The 20577-nt window shown below is 34.4% G+C and overlaps 1 long non-coding RNA gene across 1 annotated transcript in view; it reads right to left on the minus strand.

Annotated features, from left to right (window-relative positions):
• The window catches only part of LOC106558802, a 236476-nt gene that overhangs the window by 93297 nt on the left and 122602 nt on the right, over positions 1 to 20577 (minus strand). The window contains exon 4 of the long non-coding RNA XR_005353859.1: positions 8106 to 8246. This is a non-coding gene — a long non-coding RNA (uncharacterized LOC106558802). The remainder of the gene's footprint in view (positions 1 to 8105; positions 8247 to 20577) is intronic.

The raw sequence follows: 20577 nt of genomic DNA on the forward strand, positions 1-20577 counted from the left end.
TCTCAACCTCTTCTGTGAATACACCTTCCTTGGACATAGTTGTCATCACTTATGAGATGTAGTAACAGTGAAACTAAGAGGGAGGCTTATAGTGGTAAATTTCCAATTAGAGAAGTTTTGTAGCTTTTTTCTTCAGGAGTTCATTATCTCTTTTTCCCTCTGGTGTCTGTTTGTGGTACTGCAAGTTCTCTGGAACTGCCATAAACTGTTCAGCTCTTTTTTGTTCTTAAGATTCCAGGTATCTAGCATATCCCAGGTTCTATCAACACTCCAACTCAAATGAAACAAAAACCAATCCCTAGAGAAAGCCCTCTGCCCCACAAAAATCAGAGTATTGGACAGATGTTCCAACTCTTTCTCTCTCCAGGGAGAAGTGGGAAGTTGAGTTTTCTCCCATCTGCTCCATGCTGAGCTGGGGGACAGGCAATCATGAGTGAGTGAGGCAAAAAAAAACCTTTCACCTTTTTTCTTAGTAGCTTTCAACCTGGCATCCTTTCCTGTCAGTGTTTAGATTCCAACAAGACAGAAACCAATCCCCTGGCAGCCCATCCCAGCCTTGAAAAATATGAATGTTAGATGTATCTGTAAGCCTTCTTTTTCCCCCTCCAGGGGACACTGGGAATTGGGGCTTTCTTCCCAATCATGCTGTACTGTGCTGCACTGAACCAGAAGAGGGGACTCTGGTTAGTGAGTGCCATGAATTTTTCTATCAGCTTTGATGCAGCTGGCTTTATGCTTGTTTGGATAAAGGAACTTTGTAAGCGGTGTCTAGATTTTTCATAAAAGGAATTGGTCTGTGTGTTGTAGAATTGGTATCTACATGGGGGAAAGAGGTTTAAGACTTTCTTTTCTGCCATCTTAATGATGTTCTAATTCAATGTATAATTAATTTTATAAATGGTAAAAAGTTCTCTAAAATGATAAGCAGTTATTAGAGCATTTAGGTATGCAAATAAAGGGTGTTTTTGGTAGTATCAACTTCCATCTCTCCTTTCCTACCTTTCTCTTTAGCTCACACTGCAATTGAACTTGAGGTTTGGATTGAAAAGTGAAGTTCTGTAAGAAGGGGAACTTACAAGGAAATTTTACATGAAGACCTACTGATATTTCAGAGGCTCTGAAATAAATCTCCTGTGAAGTAAGTTTCTAAAATTTCATGTCTTTCTTTCCTTCATCACTCAGCCTTGAAGTTGGAAAACCATATTTTATATTAATAGTCCTACAGAATGTCAGAAGTTTGTGTCAATAGTAGTCCACATCACCTTAATTCTCCTGACCTTTTTCAAATATGTTTTGCATGAAGAGATGAGTTCCAACTGTATATTTTTTATCAGCTGTCAACTTTCCATTGACCAATGGTTCATTTTCTCATTTAATAAATCACTCCACTCTGCTACACAGTGGGAAACTTCCTGGTACACTTCCAGCATAACTGAAAATAGTTTGATGTTCTCAGATTCTCCCTGAATATTTGAATGAAAATATTAGAGAACCTGCAAAGTCTTTGTATACTGAACATGGGATCATCATACACAGCTTGCTAGCTTGCCAGAGAGCCAAATAGAAGCAAACTGCAGCTGAAGGAAAAGTATTCTGCTGGCCAGAGGGAAAGATGAGCACATCTGAGTCACACATTCCAGTCCAAAAACAAAGCTCGGCTATATATGTATGCATGTACATACATACCATAGCATATCAATAATAAGCTATTCATAAAATTCCAAAAGCTTTTTTTCTTAATTTTCTCCCTCTGGAATAGAGTATATAACCATACTAGATGTTCTATTGTCTTGGAGCCCTTATTTGTTTTACCTCCATTTTCTAAAGTAATATTTAATCCACCAGGTATAGTGAGAAGGGTTGATAAAAGCACAGAGTGAAATAAGATCTTAAGCCAAGAAGAGGTGAATAATAAACAAATAGCTAATTTAAAAGACTTCTCAAATAGCTTCCCTTAGATGAACAAACAAATCTAGTCTAGCAGGCCTATCATGCTAATGCTGTACATTTTTGGCTCTTTGGCTATAATCCTTGTAGCAGAAATTTGTCCTAACACTAATTTTAGGAATAATATCCAAACAAATAATCTTTGAAACAAAACCTTTATTGAGCACTTAATCCATTCTAGGCACTGTTCTAAGTGCTTAACACATGTCTAATTGCAATGATCATAACAAAGAGAAAGATGTTAAATAAGCCTGCTAAAAGTCACACAACCAGAAAGTGGCAGAGCTGGAATTGAAAACCCCTCTGCCTGACTACAAAGGCCCATGGTCCTAAACATTATCTAATTCTGCCTTCATTCTTGGTGTTCAATGAGTAATAACACAAGCTATTTGCTCTATAGCCTTAAATAGTGAGAGGATACAATAGGAAAGAGTAAAATTATAATAACATCATCCTACTACTCTGTTTTATGGTAAAGCAAATCAGTCATCCCAAGAGAGAAAAATCATATCTTTATATATGTATACATAATTTCATTGTGAACCTACAAAAAGTCTCAATTTTTATCAATATACTCATCCAAAGACTGAGTTGAGTGCACTGTACCTTCTTAGAGCTCTATCCAGGAAAGGATAAGAAAGCTTATATGTTTTTCCCCCCTAAATGGCAAAAAGCCCAGACTTTTTTGTTATCGTTCCACGGTAAACATTTGTCTCTCCAGTCACCCAGATTCATGATTCATTTGTTAGGGGCTTAGTGGGCACATTTTGGCCAGCAGCCTGCCATGTGCCCATGTCAGGCCTTGAGTGAGTTCTGTTCGCAGGAAGTCTCCTTTTGACCATACAAGAGCATGTGCATGGATTTCTAACCAGAAGCAGCTTAGCAATAAGATAGGTATGCAGCACAGGAAAGGCTTAGGGAGGTACCTCGCCCATGAATTACCACAGCAGCCACACTTAGCAATGAGCTTTGTTGGCTGTAAACCACAGTCGCAGAGCAGGAGCACTGAGGATACACTGTTTAATTGTGCCTCTCTACACGTTGGATAGGACAGAGCTGTGACTGCTTTAAGATCGCCTCCCGAGAACATACACGAAGCAAGTCCAGAACTGCTGTGCCACATGACAACTGTGTGTTCACTTTGTTTTATCCTGATTCATAATGGCCTTTTGAGTCATACAACCTCACTATTTAAAATTCATCAACACAGAATCTAAAAATCTGCATAAAATATTCACAGTGCTTTCCTCCCACCCTGTCTTCATGTACTTGTGGGCACTCAAGCTCCTGCTTCCAAGGGAGCCTCTCTACAGAACCACAACCATATGAAACTAGAAACTAGCTGAGAACATAAATGTAGGGAAAGTGGAGGCTATAACAAAGTGGAGGATCCTTTAAAGCCATCTCTTCTCTTTTACTCTCTATATTTCTTATTCCACTTATTCTTATAATGAATAATAATTGAGTGTCTTCTATGTGCAAGGCACTGCAGTAGGGACAAAGGGGAGGGAGAACATTTTGAGGCACAGAGTACTTTGGGAGGTAGGCTGCTGTTGGGTAGTGTGCCAACAAGCATAGTTTGAAAAAGCAAATAAGCACAACATATTTAAAAAACTGAGCAGCAAGCAATATTCAGGTGAAGAGGAACAATATAAAGTCAAAGATTCCCAACATATATTGCCTGTGTCAAAATTTTATCCATAGCTAACCTATAGACAGGAAAGAAGTAAAAGTGTGTTCTCTGCCTCCTTCCTCCCTGAACTCAGCTCTGTCTCAAATATAATAACCACAGTTCAACTTAATTATACATTCAATGAGTTTCAGGTGGGGAGAGGCTATAATTAAAAATATTTTTCTGTGAGAAATTATGTTTAAGAGCCAAACCATTTACAAGCAAATTTGGGGGGTTATGTGTACCTACATGGAATCATGTTTTTTCCCCTTTACAGGGGAAAAAATGTGTCAGGACCTAATGTGTCATATATTTGTAACTACATAACTATTTAGAGTTTAACTACCTATATAAATGCAAGCTGAATATGTAGTAAAATTTCTTTCTTCACAGTAAAGGTTCAAGATATATTTATGGCTAATATCTTTCCACCTATAATAGACAAAAAATGAGTTTTTTGGGCAGGAGGGGATTCTAAGTATGAGATTTGTATCCCAACTATTCACTAATAACATATTAATTATACACTTAAGGTGTTTTCCTCTTGAGTTGAAATTTGTAGTAGAATTCTTTTCAAACCTTAAAAATTTTAAATTCATCTAATCTTTCCTTGGGTGAAGTTTTCAAAGCAGTGAAAGGAATGATTTTTTTCAACTTTGCACTGAAATCATTCTAATAGTACTCAAATCAAATTTTTTGAGTAATTTTAAATAATTTGCTAAAAGATCAGCTTAATTGAGGAAAAACCATTGTTTAATCAGATATATTCTTGTTACATTTTTTTTCTCCAAAAATTTCTCAGATCTAAACTCTTTAACAGATTTAATTACTTTTTAGGAATTATATTTAGAGGCATTTCAGATCTGAGACTTCATCATTATTTTTTGTGTGTTTTTTTAAGATTTTATTTATTTAAGAGAGAATGAGAGAGAGCATGAGCTGAGGGAGGGGCAGATGGAGAGGGAGAGACCGACTCCCCCTCAGCAGGGAGCCCAATGTGGGGCTCAGTCCCAGGACCCTGAGATCCTGACTTGAGCCGAAAGCAGACGTTTAACCAACTAAGCCACCCAGGCACCCCTCATCCTTAGCTTTTATGGGATCAGAATCTAAAAAGATAAATCAGAGTGGTTGTTAAAATTTGATTAATATTGTTGAGATTTCACAAAACTGTTGATTTAAAATATCTGTTGTGACTTTAATGTATTTAATCATGAAGCTTGAGTGCAAAATATATAACGTTTCACAAAACATTATAGAGTTCATTTTGGGTCATTGTTGTGGTTCCCATTTGTATTCTTCTGGATATGCATTTAACAGCAGAACAAATGTCTGATATGACTGACATTTAGAGAAAAAGAATGAACTGAAAGATTTTTCAAGTTTTATGAATAGAAAAATCCCAAGAGGATCAAGATAGCCCAGAAACATTGTTAACATATTAAAGGCCCACCTCTCTCTGATTATGCCACACTAAGAGGTACTTTCTAGAGTAACATAATTCAGAGAAGGATGAATCTTGGCTCTACACTTCGTAACTCAATATGTGTAAGTTTATGCTAATTATGTAAACATTCTGGGCCTTCAGTTCCACAAATGTAAAAGAAATGAAAAGTACTATACTGAGCTGTTGCAAGGATTAAATGAGATCCTGAACAAAAAGCACCTAAAAAGGTGGTGGGTGGGTAGGGGGGAGGAGGGAGGCACCACTAGGTGGCCCAGTCAGTTGGGCAGCTGACTCTTGGTTTCAGCTCAGGTTCATGAGATGGAGCCCTGCATTAGGCTTTGCGCTCAGCTTGGAGTCGGCTTGAGATTCTTTCTCCCTCTCTTCTGCTCTCCCCACTCATGCTCTTGCTCTCTCTCCCTCAAATAAGTGAATAAATTTTTAAGAAAAAAAAGAAAGTGGCTAGGATGTAGCAGCTTTTCAATAAAAGGTAGCTGTGTAGTGATAGGAAAATAAATGCTGAAAAATAATGAGCAAATAAATCACCACAACCGTCTGAGTCTTGGGCCTGATTGAGTCCTAAAGAACTTGTGAAATTAAAAATAAAGCATGGGAGATCCCTAGGTGGTGCAGCAGTTTGGTGCCTGCCTTTGGCCCAGGGCGCGATCCTGGAGACACGGGATTGAATCCCACGTCGGGCTCCCGGTGCATGGAGCCTGCTTCTCCCTCTGCCTGTGTCTCTTCCTCTCTCTCTCTCTCTGTGTGACTATCATAAATAAATAAAAATTTTTAATAAAATAAAGCATAGCTTTTTTATTGATGTGTGTGTGTGTGTTTTGGGGAACACATGTTTAGGATGTATGAGAAATTTAAGTCTGGTTCTCTATTTTCTTTCACAAAATAGGCAAATGAGTCTCATGTACTCAACCTCTTTCTTCTTAATGCTTTTTTTAAGCTTTAAGTGTATGTTGACTTAGACCATGTTGTCTAAGTATATACGACTGCTAATGGGAGTTAATCTTATAAACTAGACTAGACTTATGTTTTTATACAAACATAAGCTAATGCTTTACCCTTCTTGGGTCTAGAAATGTTTTAATTTTATTAAAAATCTAACTCCTTAGGAAGGTAGTAAGAAATCTCACTGTTGAAAATTTCAGGAAAGTCTACTAGGGGTCATCTTTAGGAAATGTCTTATAAGTTATTTTTTTCAGACTTCCAGATATGCTTCTGCAGACAAGGCCAGTCCTATCTGTGGCTTCTCTCTTTTCATGGTCCACTTCAGGACCATTGTTAACTTTTTTTTCAGGTAAAAGTGGGGCTGTGCAATTTAACCAAAGTAGCCTATATGACTTTATTCTTTAGTTATGGGATGTAACCTCTTTGGAAAACAATTTAGTAAAATGTCCAATGAGCTTGTTGATATCTAAATATTCATATCCAGTTATAACTCAGTAACTTATAATTTATTCACTGTCATTTTTTTCTGTCACAGAAAATAATTCAAAGGAAAACAATGTACCCAAAGCAACCCGAATGAAGAAATTAACTGCGGTGTTATTTATAGTAACATTAGAGATGATCTAATTGCTCAACAAGGGGGAAATGGCTGAATAAATAGCAAAGCAAGTCAATAAAATAATATGTAGTTGTTAAAGTAATACTTTTGAACATTATGTAATAACATGAAAATGTCATGATATAATATGTTAATTAAATAAAACAGAACATGATCATACTACCTCATCATTACAACTTTAGAAAATATGTAAGTATGGATAAGTACTAGAAATAAAAACTGTAAATTGTGTATTACAGGAGTGGAAATAGTGTATGTTTTTCCTTTCTTTTTATATTTTCTGTATTTTCATAATTCTGTTTATACAACGGAAATAAGTACTGAGTGAGCAATATATAAATGAACATTTATCTACAAAATGTACAGCACTCTACAAAATATGCTTAGGTATAATTCTGTATATTAAGGTTTGACTCAATTCTACTTAAATCAACAATTATATGGATAGTTAAATACATATAGTCACAAGAGTATATCTACAAAAAAAGAGAGTAAAGTCGTGAATTTGAAGAAGACATGGATTGTTGTGTCAACATGGCCACTAACTATTTATTCCTGAGCCAGTTATTCCCCTGAAACTGAATCTTCTCACCTGTAAAACTCAGGAATTTGGACTGGAGGGTTTTTTTTTTTTAAGATTTTATTTATTTATTTATTCATGAGAGACACAGAGAGAGAGGAGAGGGAGGCAGAGACACAGGCAGAGGGAGAAGCAGGCTCCATGCAGGGACCCTGACATGGGACTCGATCCCGGGTCTCCAGGATCACACCCTGGGCTGAAGGCGGCACTAAACCGCTGAGCCACCTGGGCTGCCCATTGGACTGGAGGGTTTAAGGTAATTTTCTAGTCTAAAGTTCTGTGACATTGAGCGTATAGTGCTTTATTCAAACCCTATCTAATTTAGGCACTATTTCACATGTTAATAATATTAATTACTATTACTGAATTTACTTAGAATATCTACTGAAAATGTGATTTAGTTAAATCCCAAGTGATCATAAGTTTTAGGTACTATTAAAAATTTCTTCCCAACTCTCTAACTATCCTAAGAATTTTACCTTTGGAATAGCATAACTAAAAATTATATATAAATGATCACTCTATCTGAAAGTGAAAAATATAAGTATTTTGTTCATATGTACTTTTTACACTTCTTCAACATAAAAAACCCACTTTATTCCCAATTTAAACTTTGCAATTTAATTAGGAGATCACAGAATTATGAAATAAATATTGTCATAAAATTATGACTGGAAAAACCAACAAACAAACAAACAAAAAATTATGACTGGATCAGGTAAAATTTTCTTGTTAACTGCTAACTCTAAAAATTAGTAAGTTAGAATTAGGAGTGATCAAATCAATTTACTTATGAATATGATGCAAACTACTGGGGATATTTAAAAATAAGCTCCAAAAAGAAATGTCAAAGAATCTCTAAAACAAAATATATTCTAATTCTTACCACTTTAGAACCAACTGGAATCATCACAAATTAGGTCCATCCAGAGGCAGCCTTGCTTTTTGACATTTTCAGTAGCAGGAAGGAAACCAATTGCCTCTAATCAGAGCCTTTGTTAATTAGTACAATTCAGGGGCTCACCACCTACAGGAAATGAAAAGACAGAACATAAAATCAAAGCAGCTTGTTTCACTTTGATCTTCAATAAAACTCTGTTTTCTATAGTACCCTAGCATTCTCAAGTTTATTGAACATGAGGGTTCATAATGGACACAGCATGCTGATGGCTGACTTCATGAGGAAACTCCACCTCTTTCTGCCCTCTATTTTTGTGTTGGACAAGAATCTCTTCCTTCTAGAGATAAACTCATGGAACTTTATCTGATGTGACATGAGGTAAGACTGTCAATCTGAGAACACAGATAAGTTTGAACGAGCTACAAAACATTTAAGCTTTGTGAAAATCAACCAAATTTCACTATAAAATCTTTTTTTCAGACAGTCTATGGTGTACTCTCAAAGTCATTGATCTAATCAGTGTCTATGGAATATTTATTTGTACTAATATGTGGGATTTTTTAAGTGCAAGAATGGAAAAAAAAAAAAACACATGAAATATTCAGCACCAGCAATCTCCAATTTTAAAATTCCATGAGCTTCGGGGTTTGATGATTTAGCTCAAGTTGTGAGTTGAGTAAAAGATATTCTGGTCAGAGGACTTATAATTTTGAGATGTTCTATCTCCTGAGTAATATTGGTGACACAGAGATTCCAGGACAACATGATCACAGAAGGTGCAGAGATCAATGTTTTTATCAGTGCTGGTTGAAAAGTTGGAGAGAGATAAACAGCAAGAGATTAAATAATTCCCATAACCCCCATTTGTCACTTACCTGAATGACCCCTTGCCCAGAGAGCAGGGATAGAATTGACCTAAATTAAGCCTGCCTATGTATGTCTGTTTACCAATCCAACCCTATTAGACCCCTTCCATTTATCAACCACTGCGCCAGGCAGGAGATCCTAAAATGTCTCCTCTAGTTTTTATCTGGTTACCATTCCACATAACTCCTTATAGTTCTGTCATTTAGGTGTTTGACTTTTGAACTAAGGTGATTGAAACAAGGTCTTAATCTTTTTTCCTTGTAAATTTGCTTTGTTTCTTAAACTCCACATATGTGTGAAGTCACATAGTATCTGTCTGTCTCTGACTGACTAATCTCACTTATCATTATACTCTAGATCCATCTACCTTGTTACAAGTGTCACGATCTCATACTGTTTTTATGGCTGGATAACATATATATATATATATAATTCATAGCTTCTTCTTTTTCCATTTACCTGTGCATGTACACTTGGGCTGCTTCCATACTCTGGCTACTGTAAATAATGTTGCAGTAAACATAGGGCTGCATATATCCCCTCGAATTAGTGGTTTTGTATTCTTTGGGTAAATACCCAGTAGCAGAATTACTATTAACTATTGTATTATTAATTGACTAAAAATTAGGTGTGGAAAATGCAAGAATTTAGCATATTTCTGACAGGTTTTGCACTTCAAAATTTTCACATGGTTCTCCTTGCTCCTTTCTTACTTTATCCACTCCAGGACACCTATGAATTCAAGAACAGCCTTGCCATTTGAAATCCCATTTCTAAAATTCAAAGACAGTATCTCTACCCACTTACTTATTGATTCATTATGAATCTATTACTTCTGAATAGGGTTTCATGTCTTAGTTTTATTGGAGTTCATGGAGTCAATTCCATTAACTTATGCTAAGAATGTGAGGATTTTTTTCTGAATCTCAGTTGGTTTCAGTAGAAATCAAATGAGAAGTCAGGTTTCCAGATTCCCAGCAGTATTCTTTTTGCCACATTTTCTTATTCTGGCTTTTAAGATACAACATTACTTATAAGTGATACCTGACTTTAAAAAAATATTTCTGCTACTTGCCAGCAAAATGAAAAAGTGAGATACAGATGGTGAATTTTAGTTGAGTGGCTACAATCCCTGACAAACTGAGACTATGAGAAGTTAGCAAGAGTCCTTTCCGTCTCTCCTGATCCTACTCATGTCTCAAGAAAAAGTTCTCCTCTACCTAGGCTTCTGTCTTCTGAACACCAGAGCTGCCTTATGGGATTGTTTCAAAGGCTGCATTATAGACAAACTCTCTAAGAAACAGGTAGCACATAGAATCCTGATATTGTCACGGCATATTTTAATAGCATCCCTGAAAATTGGTTACAGATCCTACAGTTAGTCTAATTTTAGTTACATGGAAGTCCAGTCATTTGGTAACAAAAATTGCTTTAGCCTGTTGCTAAACAGCATGTATATTTTTTCATTGCTTTGGTAAGAACTTTAAAATTAAAAAATCTATTAATGAATCAGACCAACAAAGCCTAGTAAAATGAAGAATCTGTATGTTTACTTGTGATTCAAGAATTATTCCAACTTAATTCAAAGTGACTATGTCTTTAATATTTTATGGTTATGGATAGGATGAAAAAATGAAAAAAATTCTGCCTCTAAACCCTACTTGAAGAATTAGATATAGACACTGATATATATCCCTAAAATTGCATTTCCCAAGGAAATACTTATTTAGCTCCTTTTTTGTCAATACAATCAATACCTTCCAAATTAAAAGCCAACGTTAAAGTATTTTGATAAATCCAAAATAGTAAAAATGGGATAGGAAAAATTAGAGTAAAGAAGTAGTAAAAGAAAATGAATCAACTAAACTGTCAAGCTTTCTTGATTTATGGAAGGAAGCATTTAGGAGACTAGGTGTTGATTTTTACATTTTTGTACTTCAAGGTGAGATAATATTGGCATGGCCATTTATGCCCTTCACTCTTGTCCACATTGTTTGGCAAGCTTTAGGCGAATGCCTTTGTAATAGAGTAATACTCTTTCTTTGGATATACTTTTCATTTCAAAGCAATATATAAACATTACACCTCCAGTTCTGGGAGGGCTTGAGGTGCAAAGGAAAACCAGAATGGATGTGATCATGGGAATATCCATAGCCAGGCATTAACATTTACATTTAAATATGTCAGCATCAGACTTCCTGCTGTACCACCCACCATTTCACACAATTCAGCCAGCTGACTCATTCGAAATCTTAAGGATAATCAGAATAAATTAATGAGTCATCATTAATAAATGGGCAAAGTATTCCGCTTTATTCCTCATGGGAGTAAAGTAACCTTCCTGAGTAATTTTAGAGTAAATTTGTCTCAACTATGTAATCCTTTGAATTACTAAGACTATCTACAATAATTTACATACTTAGGAAAGACATAACATTTTTAGAGCTGTGCTTTACTATTTGTTAGGCAAAGGGAAACTTGGCGGGGGGGAAGTGATTTACTTTTATGAAAAAAACCTCATTGACAAACAGACTTTGTTATGATTCTTTTAATAATGAATCATAGTTTTATGTGTGTGGTGGGATGAAATAGTCAGAGATCTGACCCTGGCATTTCTGTCTACGTGTTTTAAATTTATCCAATGGAGGTATTCAAAGAAAGCCCTTTGATTTTCCCTTTCTTTGAATTCAGAAGTCTCATACTGTACACAATATTTTTCATTCCCATCAGGTTATGTAATAATAAGACTATGTTTAAGATCAACAGATGAGACGTTATATGTAAATATAGTGTATTAATGACAGAAGCCAAAATATCCATTGAACTGATTGGGAGAACATAGAAATCTATTAGGACTCAAAAATCCCAAATAAGATCTCTATAATCAGTGCTTATTTTAAACATATTAACTACTTCAAAAAACTATTTTATTTTTTCTATTAATTTTTAAAATATTTAACAGTTTTATTGAACTACAATATACACACCATAAAATTTACCCGTTGAAAGGCTAGATGATTTCTAGAAAATTTAGAATGATGCAAGTATCATCATACTCCAGCTTTTTTTAAGATTTTATTTTTAAGTAATCTCTACACCCAACAATGGTCTTGAAACTACAACCCTGAAATCAAGAGTCACATGCTCTTTCAGTTGAGCCAGTGAAGCACCCCTTTCATAAGCCAGTTTTAGATAACTACTCTCATTCTTCTCATGTCTTTTTCAGTGAAACTAATCCCACTCACAGTTCAGGCAAACACTGATATAGTTTCTATATATATAGTTGTGCTTTTTCTAGAAATTTTATACAAAAGGTATGCTAGGAAGAATAAAAGATGTTCACACTTTAATTCCTGGAACCTGTGAGTATGTTACCTCATAAGCCAAAAGGGACTTTGCTGTGAGACCTTCAGATGGAAAGACTATTCTGGATTATTTGGACGGGCCCATTCTAATCCCATGAGTCCTTAAAAACGAATTTTTCCCAGCTGGGTCAAAGGGATACAATAATAGAAGGGCCACAGAAATGCAATGTGAGGGGGACCTGATCTGCCATTGTTGGTTTTGAAGAAAGAGGAAGGGGGCCATGAGCCAGAGAATACAGTGAACCACTAGAAGGAAAAAGTCAAAGAAACTGATTCTCTTCTAGAGTCTCCAGAAAGGAACAATGCCAAAAGCAATATCCAATATAAAATTAATCAGTGATATCTTTTGAAATTATTATTGGTAGCATATAACTGAAGCACCATGTGCAGTCTTAAAAAGCTGGTGCTGTCCTTGTTGGCACTCAAGATGGTAGAGCCCATAGAGGCTGGACATTTTTATTTTCCACTCTTCCCTCCCTTGGAACCACATAACAAAAATTTTCTTCCTTTTAATTTTTATTTTTGCTGTTGTATCAACATTGCTAGTCTAAGAAGAACCTTTTTAAAATTTAAGTGAAACAAACATTATCTAATTATTAGCTAATGCATTCCTTTTGCACATTCTGTATGAACAGGTGAATTTTCTCCAGTGCTAGATCTCTTTTTCATTTAGTCAAACAGTTCAAAAATATGAGTGAAAATGTCAAGATCTGAATATTCCCACTTACCTTGGACTCTGAAAAGAGTCAATATGGCATGCTTGACATTTAGCCTAATTATCATAATTGCAATAAATCATGTAGGAAAATGTCAGTGAACCTAAAATAATATCCTTCTTTTCATATTAGCTAGTCTAGTAGTTTTCCCTAATCTCTACTTGTGGGAAAAGATTTGGAGAGTCCTCTCATTGTCAGTTTATACTTGAGTTGGGTCAATATATAGAAGAAGAATATCTAGATATCTTCTAACATAACCAAATTTTGTGTTAGGGCTAAATCTCAATTCACCTATTTGGCACACGAAGTTGCTATTAAAATTAAAGAAAACAATAAGTAGCTCATTTACCGACTTTTATTTGTATAAGTTATAAAAGTACTCCTCTAGAAATGTTTAGGATATATTAAACCACACATGTCACTGGGTAATAACCTATCCTGAAAATTATTTTTCCTATGAAGGCTAATTACTGAACTTTAGTTTTTGCTAATGTATCTACCACTAGATAAAGTGTATCTGGGTATACTATCTACTGTTCAGGCAGGAATTTCTATGTTTGGAAACTCAAAAAATTAATAAATCCAGGTTTAGTTCATTAAATAAAAATGTTTTGAATCTCATTCAATCCAAAAAAAAAAAAAAAAACAATAAAGACAAAAGCACAGTAGGTTCTATACTAAGATTAGCTCAGATTTGTGTTCTACAGACAATTCCATTCTGGGTGTGACTTTAGTATATACTTTTAGAAATCATAGTAATTGCCAGTATAATATTAAATTCAGATACTTTTCACTCTTTGCTGAGTGATCCTTCACTCATGTTTCTATGCTTTTTCTAATCCAAACCTTTATTATCTATGTACTTGTGAAACTTGAAATCCTGCCATTTGTTACCTTACTTTTATGTGATTACATATAATGATTATTATTTTTAAAATTTCATTAGTGAAACAGATTACAAGAAGAGAAAATTAGAGGCTATTTTGAGCACTTATGTATTGGTCATGGAATTTAGAGACTAAATTCCCATAATGTTAAAGGCACACTAATTATTCACAACATTTTATATAATAATTCATAGATATCAAAGGATATTCTATCATTACTTTTGTGCTATTGTTCACTAACTTACTGCTTTTAGGTTTTGGTTTTGGCTTTTTGTTTTGCTTTCCATGAAAGGGTACAAATATCAATTGAATTAAACCTTCTAATGTGTTATTTCAAACTGTTTAAAATACTGTCTGATGGGAGTCTTCTGTTCATCAAGACACTATGTAAAATTGACAGCATATTCCAAAAATAAGGTTACTTTTATTACTACTGTTCTTATTTACTAAACTGGTCCATCTCTAAAATAGTACTGATTGAATTGATCCTCCAGTTTGTCATTTATTGTGAGTATAATTACAATAAATGTTTTGTTTACCTTTGTAAAATGTTAAACTTTACATTTATAAATTGATATGTCACTCAGTACCTGGACTAAGTAATACAGGAATATCATCTTCCACTAAATGGGGCACACAATAGAAAGTTAGGAGAGGAGACCTTGAGTGATCAGGAAAATTGTGGGAATCCTTCCACACCTCTCTTCCACATCAAGGAAATCCAGAATCCCTTTAAGGCCTCTATGCATCATATTTTAATTTCTATTTACATTTGGCAGGGGGCCTATATGATTTTTAAAAAGAAAACAAGGAGAGAAGTGATACTAAGCTTTGTCATACTATATTTTAATTTTGCATTAGTGTACTATTTTTCAATATTTTGTAAAGTATTTTATAATGACAGTGGGATCTCAAGAGAGTATTTCTAGCTACAATGAAGTGTAAATTAATGTAAACAGCTTCAGTTTTTACTTTATGAAATCAGTGACTTTTCTTGATTGCCAAGGAGATAGTAGCTTTAAAGGGTGAATTTCTTCACACATATGATCTATTTTGAGTAAAGGATTGAAGATTATGCTATAGATCCCAATAGTTTATAAGCTTTTCTTTCTAAGTCACATTTAAAGTATATAGTTTAAAATGGAATGAAAATATGTACAGTCATTTTACTAAAAGGAAGTTTCTCTTTGCAAGAGCTGCATTATTAATAAATTTACCCCTTTTGATTTGTTTTCTCTGATGGCTTTCTTAGATTTTAATAAAAACAAGAATTAGAAATAAGTACTCATTTCACGGACTCATGCTTCAAACTACCATGAGTTCTAGAAATAAAATTTCCTGCTATCAATACAGAAAAATATAATTTTTCTAGTTTTTGTGGGGGGAAGAGTATGGGCAGAAAAAGAGGGAGAGAGAATCACAAGTAGGCTCCACACTGAGTGCAGATCCCAACACAGGGCTTGATCACACAACCCTAAGGTCATGACCTGAGCTGAAATCAAGAGTTGGACACCTAACGGACTAAGCCACCCAGGCGCCCCAAGGAATGTTGCTTCTGATAATTCAGTGCCAGTTGCTGTATTCAGTGTGGGTGGCTGAACTTACATGAACTCTTTTCCGTGTGTCTTGGATGACATGAGCCTGGTTTAGTCTTGTCTGGCATCCTGAGAAGGCTATATGACATGACTGTTTCTCTGCCTTTCCAACTCATTGTTTTCTCTAATTTTTGATGAAAAAGGTACCATTCACATTCCCCAATGTCTTTATTTTGACTTCCTCAGAACGTTAAGACAATTGCAGATAAATACTAATGTGATTTTATTACTTTAGGTCTCTTGTTTCCATTTTAAATATCACATGTAACATATTGAATATGTATAGTGACATTTTAATAGAATGTCCAAACAAAAAAGAGAAAAAGAACATTTTGCTTTCTGGATTGATCATGAGAATTTTCAAAATCATTATTAAAAAACAATGTTTCTCAAATATATTGAATAATAGCATATTTCTTTTTTGGCATGCCCAAATCTAAATTTGAATGTCAAAATCTATTTTGTTTTTGTTTCTCTATAACTTTCAGCAAAATTCCTAGATAAAATTACAAGCCAATAAACAAAGGGAAAAAGGAGATTATGTGATAGCGTATCTTTCATTTATTTTAAAACAAGTTAGTTATTGTTAAATCCACTTATAACCATCTTTGTTTTTCCTTTCAGTGACTCAGTAGCCTTGTAATAATTTTATTTTTGTTGAAGATTTTGTGTACCTGTCATGAATTAATGTTACCAAGACTTGACATAATTTTTAATATATATACATTAAAGAAAGTTTGCACAATCCTTTGGGGTTATATAACATATATGTTATAAGGTGAGTATGCTGAAACTGGCTGGTCAAGAACTACTGCATGACTCTTGAGAGTTTTGTGTAGCCTCTCATAACTCATAACTACAAAATAATTTTGCTTTCAAAGTTCATGTAAGACTTCAATTTAGAGTTCTGGAAAATAATTCACATTCATTCTTTGAATGCTTCTTTCTTCCTAAATTAGATTTTTTCATGGCCATCCACCTTTTAGCAACATTGCTGTAATGCTGATATCTTTCACCATTTTTTCTGATGAAAAAATTATTTAGAAGAGAAAGTCAACCCATTATTTCTATGTGTGATCAAATGTATATTTAGGCCCTAGTTGTATACTGTCACCTAACTTCTTAAAAGATAAAATTGTCATTACTTTTTCAAATAAGAGAATTTAATTTGGAGTTTAAAAACTCAGACAATAATGAAAAATGAAAGTTGTCCTCTGAATTTACTGGGGTCAAATGTAGTGCCAAGTTTCAAGGGCACCATCCTTTACAATTCCTGGCGCTTTTTTACTTTTGAGGGTATCCTGATACATGATTTGGCCTCCTGTTTTACCTCCTTGTTTGCCAAGACAAGTGTCAATGAGGTGTAGAAAAGAGTCTGGGGCCAAATAATACAGTATGGTTGAAAAACACTTGCCTCATGTAAATACAGTTTTGGTGAGAGAGTATCTAAGATTTGCCTTTCCAACAATAATACTATGCGGTTTTGAGAAAATTATGGATCGTTGCCTTCGTTTGTTTATATGTAGAATTTTAAAGGCTTAATCAATGTTGTTAAACATAAGATGATTCTTCACTTAGTTAATTTGGAATTCTTTGTAATATATAAAATCAGCAAAGTAGTGTTTGGTTTCAATATAACATTTTCTTCAAAAGATTCCAGAATAGTTTAGGGGGGGAAAAAACCTTGATATAATAAGTAGCATCCTAAAAAGATTGTTGTCCATTATATTGTAACTCATTGACTATCATCAAGAAAAATATTTCCAGTGGTATGATATTATACATATTTTTATAAACCTTTGCTTGCATTTTTGTTTGCTTACTCCTGGTGAATTATAAACCAGTTGTTGCAATGGGACTGCTCCTCATATTTTGTGCTGTAGAGGAGGCTTAGAAGTGAAGGATGTCTTCATTCCTTGATTTAGCAATGCTCTTACACATATGTTATATAAGGTGAGCGTGCTGAAACTGGCTGGTCAAGATCTACTGTACGACTCCTGAGAGTTTTGTAGCCTCTCATAACCCATAACTACAAAATAATTTTGTTTTCAAAGTTCATGTAAGACTTAAATTTAGAGTTCTGGAAAATAATTCACATTAATTCTTTGAATGCTTCTTTCTCCTAGAATTGGATTTTTGACGGCCATCCACCTTTTAGCAACATTGCTGTAATGCTGATATCTTCTGTCATAAAATGATGGTAATGATATTCTTATGTTGTTAGCATTCACAGCTCTACCTTTTCTATGATTTACCAAGTACTAAAGGCCTCAGGGGAGTCAGTGAAGAGCAAGTAGATTTGTCATCATACAATCCCAGGTGAAAAACTCTATTTTTGAAATATTTTTTGGTGTGAGAACAAGTTTCTTAAACTTTCTTAGCCACAGTTTCTTCACGTATAAAATCAGGCAAAGAACAGTGGCCAACTAAATTATAGGTATCTTATGTCTTTCATGTCTTTACCTCAGACTATTTAAGTGAGGCTGACTTGTAAAGAGTTGAGCAAAAGCAATTAAGGCAACAATGAAAATGGATATAACCTGTGTCATAAAAAAATCCCAGGAAAACATCCTTTGGAAACAGTAACTCACTTATGTAGGATAACTTGTAATGTGTGTAAGGTAGGAAACAGCAGATGGTATTTCCTTTACTATCAGTGCAACCTTGGGTGGGGTGGATGTGGGTGCTGAATCCTCCATTTGCTTATATATACTGATTGGCGAGTGTGTATGTGATAACACGGGTGTGTGAAAATGTGAATGTGTAGGTAAATTCCTAGGATTCAGAAGGCCTCAACCCTGACACTTACTTGTTCTGTGATCTAGACTCTTAATTGTGGCTCCTCATATTTAAAAGCAAGTAATAACAATTTCTCTCTAAATGTCACCAGGTAATTATAAAGATCACATGAGATAAGTATATGCTAGTGATTTATAAACCATTAACTACCATAAAATGGGAAGTACTCTTATTCACATTGAAAGCAAATCCCTTTCATGCCCCACCATGCTCTCTTAATAATTTCTATTATAAAATAAAGTACAAATAAAGAAAACTTCACAAAATAAGTGTATAACTTAATGTATTATTAGGAAGGGAACCTCCCTGTGAACACCATACAGATCAAGAAACAGAACTTTACCAGGAACCTTAGAAACTCTTCTATGTGCCTAATCCCAATGATAAACTTTTGTACCCACCCTTGAAAATAATCAGTTCTTTAATTTTTAGTGATCATTTGCTTGGATTTCTTTATAGTTTTATCACCCACATGTATCCATCATTAGGCTGTCTTCTTGCAGAGTATGCATTTTTTTAAAGCAATATGTATTTTCAGCCTCTACAAATATACCAAACCCCTCCTGTATTCCTTTCTCTTCCTTCTTGATGAAAAATCCAAGTAATTCATGCTGGACATTTCTCACAGTTTAAATTTCATTAATTGTCCATTCATGATGTAATCAGTAAGTTTTTCTTTCCCTTTGTGTTTCCTGTAAAATGGCAGCTGGATCCAGATGCTTGATCGGAATGTTTATCCTTTTGGCAAGACTATGATCAGTATTGGGTTTCTTCTTTGGTGTCTGGTTGTTTCTTTCTGGATGTTAGCCATTGATGCTTAATGACTAGATCCATTAATTCACAAGATTTTGGAAAATTATATTTATTCAAATTCTATAATCTCATTTTCATGTATTAGTTCAAAAATTGTATCAAGCTATTGTTCCCCCTCATAAACTATTTGTTCTTCTAGTGGTGTCATTTATACAAATAAGGCTTGATTGTTTCCTTCTTATGTACCAAATTTTAAGAACATGAACTGCAAGTACTCTCCTTGATGAAGCACAAATTGTTCTTTGTAGCTTTGCCAGTTGGTTCCTAAATATTTTGACATGATCTTAGTAGTCTTTGACAGTTTCAAATTCATCTTCTACACTTCCTCCTTTGGACTGAGCTTTTACTTTATTTCTACTACTGAGTTTTTACCTAATTTCTATTGAAGTGTTCCCATTTGCTGTTCTTCCATACCAAGGATCCTTGTTTTCAAAGACATGGAGAATAACAGAATTAGGATATCCCATTATAACCAAACTGTTTTATTTCACGTTGCACACATGATATCTTCAGAATAATACTCCATATAATTACTAAGAATAGTTAACTATTTTCTACATGTTTTCCCTAGTAATCTCCACTTTTAAAAAATAGCTGTACTATATTTACATTGTCAGAGCATCTAGCTATTAGAAATGTTTTTTACTTTTTTTTAACTCGCATTTAATTCTGGTCTCCAATTATTTATTTAAAGGTATATTTTCATTCCTTCATTTCCTTAGATATGTTGCTCTACTCCTTAACGGCATAAAGTGTAACTGTTAGAGCCAAATGAAAACATATTTTTTCCATATAAATGATAAGTTGGGCAGCCTGGGTGGCTCAGAGGTTTAGCGCTGCCTTTGGCCCAGGGCATGATCCTGGAGACCTGGGATTGAGTCCCATGTCAGGCTCCCTGCATGGAGCCTGCTTCTCCCTCTGCCTGTGTCTCTGCCTCTCTCTGTCTCTCTTTGTGTCTCTCATGAAAAATAAATAAAATCTTTAAAAAAAATTAAATAGTGCTCGCTTTGGCAGCACATATACTAAAAAAAATGAATAAAATAAATGATAAGTTCCTTTTTGCTTATATATGTCTCATTTTTTTTCCTTTCCCTGTAAAGTCTCAGAATAAATCTCATTGGAAAAGTAAATATGTAGTAAAGATACTGGATTAATTACTAAAAACCTAGTATAAAGGCTAACAGACAAAAGTAGTAATAATAACTGTTTATAATAGTTAGATAAAGGATATACAAGATAAAAAGATGTAAAATGTGACATGAGAAACATAAAACATGAAGGGAGAGTAAAAATGTTGAGTTTTAGAATGGGATCAAACTTATTATCCACTTAAAATAGGTTGTCATAAATATAAATTGTTATATGTAATCCTCACAGCAACCATAAAGCAAAAGCCTATAGTAAATACACAAATG

This window comes from Canis lupus, chromosome 1 (assembly GCF_011100685.1).
Source record: "Canis lupus familiaris isolate Mischka breed German Shepherd chromosome 1, alternate assembly UU_Cfam_GSD_1.0, whole genome shotgun sequence".
NCBI classification, from domain to species: domain Eukaryota; kingdom Metazoa; phylum Chordata; class Mammalia; order Carnivora; family Canidae; genus Canis; species Canis lupus.